This window comes from Manis javanica, chromosome 2 (genome assembly GCF_040802235.1).
Source record: "Manis javanica isolate MJ-LG chromosome 2, MJ_LKY, whole genome shotgun sequence".
Lineage (NCBI taxonomy): Eukaryota > Metazoa > Chordata > Mammalia > Pholidota > Manidae > Manis > Manis javanica.
The window spans coordinates 187,159,980-187,173,219 of record NC_133157.1 but is presented as its reverse complement, the minus strand read 5'-3'; the positions used below and the strand labels follow the sequence as shown (position 1 = coordinate 187,173,219).

The following is a 13,240-nucleotide window of genomic DNA, read 5'->3' as shown; positions in this document are numbered from 1 at the left end:
AAATGTATTCTCTGTCTTGAAGGACCTTAGACAGCTGTGTGCACGTGCAAGCAGGAGCAGGTCTGTATGAGTAGGTAGGTCTCCGTGTGTAGGTACCAGTAGGAAGAAAACTTAATGCAGATGACAGGATTTTAAAAAATCAAAGCAGAATACATTGGAAGCACAAGAGAAACACTAGTCAAATTCTTAAACATGTATCTTATATGACTGCAATAAATATGCTGCTTTAAAAGATAAAAAGTAGTAGTAATTCTTTTTCAGAATGGAAGGAAGGAAGGGTGAGAAGAAAGGAAAACCCAGGTCCAAAGCTCTGAAACTTTTATTTGCTTTATCAACTACATCAGGGAATTCGAAAGCTGTGGATTATCTTCCTACCACAACTGACTTGAATTATAAAATAAAAACAGTAAAGCAATAACTGCAACAGTAACACCCAAGGTGGGATAACAAGCCCAAACAGGTGAGCTGCCAGTGCTTCTTTTGTGAAGGTGTGCACCTGACCCAAAATAGGAGGAAAATAGCACAGCCCAATACTTAACTGATTTTAATGCTTTCAAGAAACCAATATTTAGTTTCTGAAATGCTACCACCTTTCACAGTATACTACATTTCACAATAAATTAAGACTGAAGGTAGTCTATATGCAAAATAACTCCTTTTTAGCCCTTGAAACTACCACATTTACTAAAATGGCTTATTGCAAAAAACACAAGAAAGCATACCTCAGATACCAGTGAAATATCAAATAGCCTTTCAGTTGTGGCACATCAACTTTTAACAGAAATTATCAGTGCAAAAGATTTACCACAACCCCTCATTTAAAAATGTTGCCACATCCTATCCTAGAAATTGTTAATACCATACAAACAAAACGTAAGAATAACTGTTTCCTATTTGAATGTTAAAATTCTCTTTCAAAAAAGAAGGGGTGGGATATGATTGTAATAAAACTTGTTTAAATGTTGCCAATAACTAAAAGGGGGATTTTTACCTTTTAAGGAATACATTCATGATTGTACAGGATGAAATTTTTAAATTGCCAGAACATATACCTTCTTTAAATAAATCTTGCCTGTTTTGTCTTCAACTGAAACAGTTATCTGTAAATGCTCTATAATTATATTAAAGACTATCTGAATTTCACAACATATATATACTTAAAGATGACAATTTAATATTTAATATGTGTATTTTAAAAATAACTACCATCCTTTTATTTCACAGTCAGCTAGAAATAAATCTGTAAAAGCTAAGCCTCTCTTTCACACTGAAGCCTATCATAAAAACTGAAACAGGTTTGGGGGGTTGGGGAGGTAACAACACAGAATACAATGCTGGAAAACTACCTGTAATTTCTGGTAAAGCTGGATGAATTGGTAGACATGGCAAGGAGGGCACTTACACCATTACTGAAAGTAATCATCGAAACCTTCTGAGCTCCCAGACTTCCTCCCTGCCACAGGCAACCCAGCTACGACCAAGGAAGCAAACAATTCCTCCCATGCCAGGGGATTCCCATTCCCTCAATCTACACTCATGGCTCCCAAAATGGTACTTCCCTTTTCTTCCGGGCTGGTATTTTATAATAGTAACTGGACCACAATACCACATTCCGCTAAAAGGTGCTGGTATCTCTAACACAATGTATTCTAGCCTGAAATTCATCAAGTTAAAGACTTAAAACAAAGTAGTTTTCCCCAATTCATCACTCTGGTAAGACTGAGATTCTGTTTACTGGTAATGACAACCACTTACTGAAAATGTATAAATACTTCAATATTCTAACTGATTTTGTACTTAATTTCTTCAAAGATGTTACCACCACCGTTACTTGTAGATTGAAGAAAACAGTTAATGAAATTACCCAAGGTCACAGTTTGTGACTGCATACATTTTACATACTACTTTATTAAAATACTACTGTTAACTTCTATATCCCTAACATTTAGTACAGTACCTGGCCCTTAACAAGTACTCAGATAACTGTCCAGCAAATCAATGATAGCACCACACTTGGTGTTTTGCAAACAAATGGTACCTCTCTTCTCCAGGAGGAGTTTGGAATAAATGGAAGCATTTTAGATTGCCCCAAAATGGGGGGCACTTTCAGCACTTAATGGATGGAGGCCAAACAGTGAATAGTCCTGTCCAAAATGCCAATTAGCACCCTTGCAGACACACTAACTATAGGCTAGTGGTCAAAAAACTTACATGATAAAGTTAATCTACCTGTTAATCAGCTTAATTCATAACTTCCTTAAAATGTCTTAAAAGATACATTAATATCTATGAAACACCATTTTTGCATTTACCTGACATTTGATTTTCAGATACACACACACAAACCTAATTTCAGATATAGGGCTAATGCTCCATCTTGTAACCAAAGCACCTCTCCTCCCCTGCCCACCTGGCTCCTTTTTTGTGTGTGAGTAGGCACAGCTCCTTGCTTGCCCGCAGCCCAGCGTCGGGTCGCAGCCCGCCTCACTTTGTCCCCCAGAGGCCGAGCTCCGACCCCCGCCCTTCATTCGGAGCCCCTCTCCACGGAGGACCAGTCCTGACGTTAAGGCTGCGCTCTGCTCATTTTGCCCTCGCTGTATATAGTCACTGACTCTATGTAACACAAGTGCCCCTTCGGCGTTTGAGCTGTTTTGAGCTGCAGGCAAATCAAGACTCCAGGGAACTCAAGAGAAGCCTTTGCCACCTGGCTCCTTTTTAAACTCAATAAATGTATACCAGATTTGCACAATGACATAACTTTAGAAGCAGATTTCCCACTGGAAAGGAATTGTATTTCATTATTGAGAATATAGTTTGAAATTTCCAGTTTCAAAGGTCATTCGTGTCAATAAAATTTTAGTCTGCCCTACATCATTGCCTGAGCTAACCTTCCAAGGGCACTATGCTAATGGGCTTCTAGTATGCTTTAAAAACATCAGTGAAATGGGAAACTAGCATGAGTTAGTTTATAACTAAAATGGTGAGATTCCACATCCAAAGGATGAAAAAGATTTACTCCTGCAGATTAGATCAGAATATGTACAAAAACAAAATTTAACTAGGAGGTAATTAGTCAAAACTGTTAGTTACACCTAAACAGACTCAAGTTCAAACGAAAGACTGACTGCTTAGGAACTGGTGGTCTACAAAAAGACTCTTTTGCAAAGGTTTATTTTGGCATTTCGGTTTTGCTCTTTGACCAGTGGATTTCACAAGTTCTTGAAATAATCAGAGCATCAGATTTCTGAAGTCCCCAAATTTCTTTTTAGGTTATAAAAACTAATGTTAATGAGGTTTCTAAGACTAATGTGTCAAAAAACAAAAATGAGTATTTCCTGCTTGGTTTTAAAAACAGAATTACACTAACCATCTAGCCCCCAGCATTTACTTCAGTAAGATCCTCAGTACTGTTTCTTTAGATTTTATCTACCCTACAAGACACACAAGAGAGAAAAAAAAAGGGGGAATACTGAGACACAACCCTGAGGCTTGGTCTCCAAGCACAACCTGAGACTGGCTTGTTGCCAAAGAACCATCACTGAAAACCTGAACTTTCAGCTCACCTCTGTTGCTCATTATGTCCTCCAGTTGAACTGTAAATTGAACAGCTTTACCCAAGCTTACAAGTCAATTTTTAAAGCAGGTCCAACACTGCCAAATCCCTTGAACCTGTCCTAGTAGAAAAAATTCACCAAAAAGTGCTGCATCAAAGATTACAATGAGCCTCAAGAAACTCACCCTTCTCTGTAGATGTGATTGTGGCAATATTTTGCAGGTAATCAGCAGGAACAATACACCAGCTGTCAGAAGACCATCGAAGTTATGTCAGACCTAGACAAATCACTTTATCTCTGTTTCTAGCTCCAAGGGTCTAGATAGGTTCCATCTATGCAATGAACAGCATGTTCATCTACTTTTTCTCAAAGACCTGGGAGAACAAAATAAACATGAATGGTAATCGAGTCCTCCCTGATAACTAACTGTTGTTCAACTGTTCTGGAGTAGATCACATTACCAAAGGATAAGTTTGGAAGGCCAGATTTTTGCAAAGGAGTCTCCAACCAACCCCAAAATGATCCAGCCTCCCTGGTGTGTACCTCAGGACAGCACAGGGGTTACTTATAACTACCCTCATTGAAGGGTACAGATGGAATCTAACCATTCTTTCCCTTCCCCAACTCCTTCAGTCAACTAAACGGGAGTTCAGTTAAACATTCTCCTTAATATCCTAGTGGAGAGATAAGGTATCCTGCCTTCAAACCCTTCAGTGGCTCTCCACTTTCTACAGTAAATAGTTTCAATTGCTTTGCCATCTCTTGGTGAGATTACAACAATGTCCTCCTGAAGTGGTCTCCCCTCATTCACTTTTGCACCTTCCACATTCTCAACATAATTTTCTTTTCAAAAACTATGTCTGACTCACTCTACTGCCCGTAATCTTCACTGGCTTCCCTCTGCTTTTAGGGTAAAAGCCTTGCTGGGCCTGACCCAAGCCTTTCCCAACCTGCCTCTCTCACACAGCTCCCTCCAGATTCAGCCACACTGGTCCTCCTACAACTTCTCCAAAGCTTTATTCTTTTTCACATCTCAGGGCATTGATATATGTTGTTCCCTCTGCCTGGAATGCTTTCATTTACACCTCCACATCCTTTTCAGCCTCTTTTCAGATGTCAGTTAGAAAGTGATATCCTCCAAAAAGCCTTCTCTGAACCTTCTATAAAGGCCAGGTCCTTATATATAAACTGTTTCACACCACTTGTTAACTGTTACTCCTTCAAAGCCCACTTCACATTTACACGATTTTTTTATTAAAATTCATCTCCTCCACTTGACTGTAAGCTCTATTGAGAGAGACGCTGTTCCTAAACTCTAGCACTAGCACAATACTTGATATACAACTTAATATATAGTGGAGTGAAGAGGTACATGAATATCATTCAAGTCATTTACCCACCCAACTTTATTTCCCATGTCTCCAAACTCAAATCCACCACAAAACTGACTTTTGACTCCCCTAAAAGCACTATTTTTCCTCATCTTTGGGCCTTTAAATCCTGTGCATTTCCCTGCCTGAAAAGTACTACTCATTTCTCTCCATTGCTGAAACCCCACTGGCTTTCCAAGACCCAACACCAGTTTTTTTCCCCACAGGTTATTTCCTAATAATGCCAGTTCACACATCTGTCCCTGCTCCACAATTCCAAAGCACTTTGCATTCTCTGTTTGAAAATTACATATAACCTCATAGTACTTCAATGTGTCATGTGTGTGTGACTTGACTCCCTAACACTGGTGCGAACTTCTAAGGGTGAACTGTTTACACCCAACTCTTCCACTCCCAGAGACATGCTAAGTACTGAGCTCTCAATGAAATACTTGATTTTTCCCTAACATACCAGCTTTTTCCTCCTAAAAGAATACTAACTTCCCCTGACTCCTCTGTTTCTCAGGCCATTCAATTTGCCTTCTGTGCCTCTCCTCACAAGTTTCTTTTCAGGGGTTTCTTTACTAATCTCCCTCCATTCTAATAAAAAAATGGTTTGCATCCACCAGACATTTTTTGCATCCTGTCTATAAATACCCTGCGTCTTCTGCAAGGGTCCCCTGTCTGCAGTGAGGGGGTCTAACCCCTTTATCCTGCCATCCCCCTACTCAAAAGCGTTTATACCCAGTGAAGGCCCTTGAGCTCGCTGTAACCTCACACACATTACCCCAGATCCTCATCTGGGCCACTCTGTCACCTTTCATCCCCCTCAACCAAGAGGGCGTGGATTTGCTGTGACACCCCCACCCCCAATCCAAGGACAAATGTCCCAGTACCTCTGCCACGGAGTACCCCCTAGGGCCCTTTTTTTCCCCCCTTCTCCTATTCCTTACAGAGGAAACCCAGGCCCCATGTTGTGACGAACTGACGCCAAGAAACCAGACACAGCCACTAGGCAGCTCCAACGCCACAGCCTCGGCCACAGCGCCGGTCCCCATTCCTCCCTCCCTCCCAGGCGGCGACCGCAGCGCAAGGCTCCGCCTGGCCGAACTCCCCATCCGAGGCCGCCATCGCTCACTGACCCAGGAAGGTGTCCAACGAGGAAGTGGAAACAGCAAAAGGTACGGAGGCGGAGAGCCTGGCAGACTTTAACGGATCAGCACTCCATCCCTCCCCGACCTAAGATCCGGCCTCACAGCTTCTTCGACCCCAGCGCCTACGGAGCAAGTCACGTGCCAGAGGAGCAGTCAGCTGACCGCGGCGCGCGCCGCTCCGCCTACGCGCGCGCCACTGCGCAGCCGCCGCCGCTGTCGGGACCTCGGGAGAGGGGCGGAGCTGGGAGGCTCTCTTAGGAGCCCGGGAGGCCGGGAGTCGGAGCTGGTGGCAGCTGTCCAGGGGCGGGTGTGGTTTTCCGCTTTCCGCACTGTCCTGGCGCAGTTTCGGCCGCCACCTGTTAACGTCACCACCACCATTCCTAACGTTATCCCACGTCTTCAGGTTTCTGCTGATACAGAATTTTGTCTCCAGCCCCTACTCAGGCCTCTGCACTCGGAGTTTTTAAAGCGCCCCATTTTCTGAGTAATATCCTTAATAGTTAAGTTCATTCAGCTTGTTCACATTTTCCTTCCAGTCCACTTCAGGTTCATTCCATAAATGGTCATGGAGCATTTACTGTGCACTTGGTATGGTGCTAATTTTTTAGGATAATCTGGAGCGAATCACCCTTGGCACGAGAGAGCACGTTAGCTAGTACAAGGGTATGCGTGGCGTGGGATAAACATAGTAAATAGTTGAAAGCACATTAGACAATGGAAAACCGAGGAAGGTTTTAGGGAAGGCTTGGACAGGAGAAAGCAGGGACAAGAACAGTAGAAAGCCTTTCTTCTGAACCCTGCGAATTTGATTGGCTTGGGAAGATAGGTGGTATTACTCTAATTTAGAAACAGAACTTATTGATTTTTTACTTTAGTCCTTTTTACAGACTTACAGATGAGAGTGAAAAACCAGAGGTCACTGAACTGTTTAGCACAAGGGAACAGACATAATCCAACTTTAAATTCTGGCTGCACTACTAACTGTATACCTCTAAACTTCAGCTTTTCACTTGTAAAATGGTGGTAATAGTACATACCTTATAGAGGTCCTGTGAGGATTAAATGAAATATGCATTTATCACAGTGCCTGGCACATAAGGAAATAGTAAATGGTGGCCATTATCACTACATATTAGAGGACTCAGATTTTCTGACCTATGCCTTCTCTGCTGTTGTTTTCCTGCAGAAATTCACCACAGAATTTCTTAGAGCCTTAGTATTAGGTTGGACAGAAAATAACAACCAACCAAACTATCCCCAACATGATGCTTTTCACCAATTCTGGGAGAAGTTCAGGCAATTCCAACAACCAGTTCTATAACATAGCTTTAGAAACTTGTCAGGAATTCCAAAGGCTTTGGTATCTCAAAATGGGCCTAAAGGCAATATTTTGTTAGATCTGTACTGTCCAATAAAACTTTCTGCAATGGTGGAAATGTTATTCTTTGCTGGCCATATGGTACCCAACCACCCTTATGTAGCTATTGAGCACTTGAAATGTGGCTAGTGTGACTATAGAACTAAATTTTTTAATTTATTCCATGTTAACAATTTAAATATACACAAGAAACTAGTGGCAGCTGCTTTGGCAATGCAATTGTAGGGTCCATGTTAGAAAACTTTTGGTTTCCTTATGTTTGTATGTGTACCTGAAGCAGAATTCTCATCTCGGTTTCTTAATTTTTAAATTCAAGTGCATCTACTTCTGACCTCCCAACACTTTCCAGTGTTTTAAAACACCGTATTATACTTGAAAGGCAGTATAATGTAGTGCCCAATAAATGCTAGCTCTAATTATCATTAGGCCTAGCATATCTCACTTAAAAACTCTAGCAAACAGGGATTATAAATTAGTTCAACCATTGTGGAAAGCAATATGGAGGTTTCTCAAAAAGCTCAAAATAGAAATACCACTTGACCCAGGAATTCCACTTCTAGGAATTTACCCTAAGAATACAGGAGCCCAGTTTGAAAAAGACAGATGCACCCCTATGTTTATCACAGCACTATTTACAATAGCCAAGATATGGAAGCAAACTAAGTGTCCATCAGTAGATGAATGGATAAAGAAGATGTGGTACATATACACAATGGAATATTATTCAGCCATAAGAAGAAAACAAATCCTACCATTTGCAACAACATGGATGGAGCTATCATAATATCCTCTGTGAAATAAGCCAGGCGGAGAAAGACAAGTATCAAATGATTTCACTCTTCTGTGGAATATAAGAACAAAGAAAAAACTGAAGAACCAAAACAGCAGCAGACTCACAGAACCCAAGAATGGACTAACAGTTACCAAAGGGAAAGGGACTGTGGAGGATGGGTGGGAAGGGAGGGATAAGAGGTGGGGGAGAAAGGGGACATTACGATTAGCACGTATAATGTGGGGGGGGGGCACGGGGAGGGCTGTGCAACACAGAGCAGACAAGTAGTGACTCTACAGCATCTTACTATGCTGATGGACAGTGACTGCAATGGGGTTTGTGGAGGGACTTGGTGAAGGGGGGAGCCTAGTAAACATAATGTTCCTCATGTAATTGTAGATTAATGATACCAAAATAAAAAAAAAATAAAACTCTAGCAAACATATTTAATGTAAGTAGGATATGATTGCTTTCTAATGGCTTCTAACGGCAAGGGATTAGTGTTTTATATGCAGAGAGGAAGCTCATTTTTCTACATTGCACATAGGAGCATATTGGGTATCTAAGTATGTGTAATAGGCATGCTACACCTACTTTTCCTCCATTTCTAACTATATATATATAGTCCCCATCTGGAAGCACTTTCTAAGCTTAAAGCACTAAAACAATGCACAGGGAAGATTTACTTTTTTTCCTTATAATATTTTAAAGAGAAAAAATTAATGATCTAATTAAAGTGGGGAAATATTTTGAATTAATGGCACAGTGGGAATCTAAATCATTTTCACCCTCTTGTAATATTAAAAATCACTTGAAAGTTGGTACTGGTATTCCCCTTAGGAAAGGACATGTCTTTGCTCAGGAAAATTTACCTTGATAAACTAGCAGAGTAGACCATAAACTGAGAGCATGGGTAAATGGAATCAAAGAAAACAATGACACAACTAAACTAGTTTCCCATAGAGATTGGAAAAAACAAATTGATGGGCTGGAGGGGTGAGAGGGAGGCATGGGGAAGTATAGAGAAGAGAGAAGGGAAAGAAGAAAGCAACACAACGAGGGACTTATAAAACTAGGAGTGTTTAGAACTCCATTGGAGACTCTTTCAATTGCTGTCATGTAAATCCTAAGTCATCTGCCCAACCGTTTAATAAAGTCTAAGTGCAAATGCTTTATATGAGCTTTTTTTTGGTAGAAATTTTTCTATCCAATTTACATTACAATAAAGAACTCAGGCAAACTGATAAGAATGATCAGTGAGACCCCACACACAAATGAGGAAAAAGCACAGTTGAGAAAAGAAGAAATACCACAGGTTAAAATGGGGAAATGTTAGTAGTACTAAAAAATATAAATGACAATATAAATATTTATATAAATAAATAATATATAAAATAAATATAAATAAGGACTTATGTTAACAGAGAAATATATACATTAATAGCCAATGCTAGTAAAAGTCTGATAAGATGGACTGTCTTATACTGCTAGTGTAAATGTAAATTGGTACAACTTTAATGGTCAGTGATTTGACTTATGGGTGCAAAGTTTTAAAAATGCCCATTCCATTTGATCCACATTAGGGTGGAAATAATTCAAAACACAGGAAAATGCTTATGAAAAATATGTTCATTACATTATAGTATCTGTTTTCATCATCAACAACATTTATTAAAGATTTAGTTGAAGAACTAAGCTCCTTATGAAGGAAAGTGTCAAAAATGGGTTGGGTTTTGTATCTTGAATGTTTAGAGTTTAATATTCACAGTTAATGAATAGAATACACTAGACCAGTGGCTCTCAATCAGAGGACATTTGGCAATGTCTGGAGACATTTTTGCTCGTCACAACCTGTAGGGAGAAGGACATTACTAATATCTCGTGGGTAGAAACCAGGGTGCTGCTAAAAGCATTGTACAATGTACAAGGCAGACCCCACAACAAAGAATTATCTGATCCCAAATGTCTGTAGTGCTGAGGCTGAGCACCCTGGTATCAGACCCATGACAGTCTCAGGTTCCCAAATTCTTTATTATCAATATAGTATAAAATACTGTTTTTTAATCTGAAAAAAAATCTGTTTTCAATCTGTAATTGAGACAATAGTATCTACCTCTATTGTTGTAACAATTAAATAGAATCATGTAATAAATTATAATCAATTGCCACTTTGAGCTGTCAGCTAGGCTAACTCACTAGCTAAGAGATTGGTTCCTATATTCCAGCCTCATAGAGAATTCCTGATTGGTCACAGTCACAAATCTTTACATATCATGCCCCTTGTTTGAAAATAACAGAAATGGAATTTTTTAATCAGTAAATGCCAAGTATTTAATGAATACTGGCTTTTAATATCACAGGTTTTCATTTATTCCTGTCCTAACAATTAATATTTAAACAAAAAGAAGAAAATAAACATCATCTATTCTTTCATGACTCTGAGAAAATCACTTGGACACATCCTTGAAGAACATTTCTATTCAGATGCATGCATATCTGCAACCTGTGGCATGGGCTTGGCAGCAGGGGGTAGCGTCTGTGTCCATCCTTCCCCAGAGTAGGAGTTGCGGACATTCCATCCTCCTGGTGCTTCAGCTGGGCTATCAGCTATGGGGTGTCTCCATTCCATTTCCTGCTGTTGACCAGGGTCACCTCTGATGCCTCCTTATCCATGACACCTTTTCTGAACCCCATGATCACATACAGCAACAATTACAGGTGGATTATAGATCCTGCAGCTTTGTGCCAGCACTGTTCTGTATCCTTTGTATATATTAACTCATTTAATCTCAGAACAGCTCTTTGAGACAACTACCATTATTATTCCAACTTTACATATGAGGAAACTGAGGCACGGGGTGATTATGTAATATGACTAATTAGTAAGTGGCAGATCTGAGTTCTGAACCCAGGCTGACTGGCTCCTGAGTCCATGCTCTTAATCTCTGCAACAGAAAGTTTCTCCTTACACTGTTTCATAGATATATTCCTTTTAACCTTTGAATTCTCCAGGAACTCTATGGCATTTTACTTAACATTTTATCAACCTTACCACAACCACCTTTTACTCAGTCTTAAATGTGCCTTATAGATGGTTAACATTTGATAGGTGATTGCTAAACGGATTTCCAACTAAAGGAAAGGTTGAATTCTCAAACAGATAATGTCAGAGGGGAAGGGAAGAGGTTATCTGCGTAACTAAACTAGTCAGTTCCTTTTGTTCCCTGTATTCTTGGTCCCTGAACTAGTAGAAATTACCATCTTTGTTATTATCTCCTTGGAAATGTTTTGCAAACCTCTTGGGAGCAGCAAATGTTCATAGAAGTAGGAAGACAAAATATTTTTTCAGAATAGTTCTTCCCTCTCACCTTTATTTCAGATTTTGTTCCCTTTATTATTACTTTCTAATTTTCCAACCCTCTTTAACTGGCGCAGTGAGAAAATTTTTGAACAATTACTGTTCTACTGTACTAAGAAGTGTTTGCCTATGGACTAAATCTATTTAACTTACACTAATGGCCTGAAAAATAATAGCACAGAAAGTGACCATTCAGTAGTTATAATGAACCAATCAGTTAAGATATTTAAAAAGCAAAAAAAACCACAAAAAAAGATATATTCAATAATTATAAACATCTTCTCTTTAGTCTTCTATTTATTGTTACAATTACTTCCTAAATTTAAAAACCTCTATCTTTCAAAATAGTTAATAATACATAGGACAATTGATCTACTAAGGAGAGAGAATGTTTAAAAAATTACCAACAGAAATAATGAGCACTCATTTTAAGTGCCCTTTGAATACTTCTGTCTCAGCCCTACTATTTTATTGAATGTGTTCATTTATTTCACTCCTATAAGGAAATGATTCTTCTTGGAGCTCTCATATTTCTGCTGTAAGTAGAGGTGCTGACTGCCTTTTTCTCAGACTTTGTTTTCAAGAATGTTTCTAGAACAAATAAGAAGACAGTGATAATAACTCTTTCTGAGGTACCAGATAGCCATGGTTACTGTACAGCATAAAATGTTTGGGTTTCCTAAACTCAGGGTCACTCTCCTGTAATAAAATTGATTAGTGTATCACCATATCCATCTGGGCCCATCCATGTCCCTGCTGTGGGATTGGGGCACAGGAATTGATGCAAAAATGCACTCATGCTGCTTGCTGGCTTGTGAGTAAAGGCCTTCTGTCTCTGACCCAGGGATCTTGTATCTGCTACCAGCATCCATGAAACTACGACAGACCTGGCTAACTTGTAGGATAAAATCTCAGCTCCTTCTCAATCCTTGATAGCACTGGTGACAAGGATGGGTTATCAGAGACACAGCTTTCTGGAAGAGAAAAGATAAGGATCTCATAGGCCAATAAATGGAATTTGCAATAAGTCCATGGAAATTAAAAATAAGCCAAATTGTATGGTCCCTGGGAATCAGTTGTAGGCTAAATTACATGGTCTGCTGTGCAAAAAATGGCCCTCAGTTGCATTGCCTGTTAGTTAGGAGGATTTGGGGAGGTGGTTGAAGGTCATGTATTCTCAAAGAATCCAAATGAGGCCATGGCTGCTATACTACCAACTCTCCTCCAGGCAGAGGCACTTCCCAAGTAAAACCTGGTGTCTGGAGGATACAGGAACAGACGTCAGATATTGCTGTCATGCAGACATGAGGACAACTGTGATGCAGAGTAAGTCATCTCAGTACAGCACAGTGACAGGCAGTTCAGCAGACAGTCATTGGGGCCTGTGAGCCTTTGGCAGGACCCTTGCTCTTGGCCTGGAGTTCAGCAGTAGGATTTTAGTTCTGAAGGTATCTCAGCAAAAGGCATGCTTGATGTGGGGCCTGGATTCCAAAGTAGGGATCCTCATACAGGGTGGGGACGAACTTTGAAAAGCACAATTAATATCATAATATCACTTTATTTGTGGGGATGGGTGGGGTGGGGGGGTGCTGTGTTAATACAAATTAACATCTGACAAAATATTCTTGGCATAACTGTTTCTCTGGGGGCCATG

At 40.0% G+C, this 13,240-nt stretch overlaps 1 protein-coding gene across 2 annotated transcripts in view; it reads right to left on the bottom strand.

The window, feature by feature from the left end:
• The window catches only part of ATP6V1C1 (ATPase H+ transporting V1 subunit C1), a 38,792-nt gene extending 32,550 nt beyond the window's left edge, over window positions 1-6,242 (bottom strand). Inside the window, exons 1-2 of one of the 2 annotated variants that reach the window (XM_017664280.3) lie at window positions 6,067-6,242; window positions 3,739-3,928 (exon numbers count right to left, since the gene is read on the bottom strand). The gene's annotated coding sequence lies outside the window, so the exon portion shown is untranslated. The remainder of the gene's footprint in view (window positions 1-3,738; window positions 3,929-6,066) is intronic. The other variant, XM_017664286.3, reaches the window with a different exon arrangement.
• Window positions 6,243-13,240: the final 6,998 nt, after the last annotated feature.